Below are 1056 nucleotides of genomic sequence, written 5' to 3' on the forward strand. Positions count from 1 at the left end.
TCCCTACTCCGCAACGCCCTTGCCTCTGGAATCGGCCTCCAAACATCCCGAGTCTGACCAAAATCATAACAATGCAATCAATATAGGCCAATGAACCAATTCCATATGAAAAATTATCAAATTAGACCCAAATCCCGAAATTCACCCAAACCCGGACCCCGGGTCCACGTCTCGAAATGCAATCAATGCTACCTCATCCATGAAATTTTCTTTCCGTCTTGTATCTAGTATTGCTAATCACGCTTAAAAATATGGAAGGTGATTTTTGTATGTGATTTTTTGAGAGAAAGAACCCTATTATTTGGTTTTTTAATTTTTGTTGGCTACTTTTAGTAAGTCTATGACTAATGGCTAGAGGTTGGTAAGTTGAGATTTATTTAGGACATTTGCGTAAGTTTCCCTTTTTTATATGGTTCGCTTTTTTCGGTTTGTTATTCTAATTTTCAGTTTTCGTTTTGGCTAATCGAAATATTTCAGATTTTCAGGTTTCTTTTTGACGAACCAAAATAACATTGCATTGCAAGCGCTTAATCATTCTAGTCTAACGGCTTTACATTGCATTCTCTCGTATTGGTTAATTCAGTCACCTCCTGTAATCATGAAAAATTTAATTATCTTACTCTCCATTAAAAAGAATCTGCTTAATTTCTTTCTACCTTCTAATTTCTAAATGTCCAATCTTAGTTCTCGTGTTAAGGTTAGAACTAAAATTTGAAACTAAAGAGACACCAATTTCCCCCATCACTTCCTACAAGGTCGTCATGATACTAATATTATATTACCAACTTATTGATCAATTTTGTTGCTATCGAATAAGAAGAAAATTTCAAGAAATGCATAGAAAATAAAATTTTCTTCCAGCTCGGGATTGTTATGATGATTTTATCATTATTCATTATATAAGTGACCAAATTTTATGTGCTCAATTCTTTAAAATCCAAATGTTAAAACTATGATCTCAAATCTTTGCAACAAAATATTGAAGACTACTTGTTTTATACTAATTACTATTCATTTCTCTAATACGGTCTACCAACATTTTCAACATCGATCCAA

Source organism: Nicotiana tabacum, chromosome 1 (genome assembly GCF_000715075.1).
Source record: "Nicotiana tabacum cultivar K326 chromosome 1, ASM71507v2, whole genome shotgun sequence".
NCBI classification, from domain to species: Eukaryota; Viridiplantae; Streptophyta; class Magnoliopsida; order Solanales; family Solanaceae; genus Nicotiana; species Nicotiana tabacum.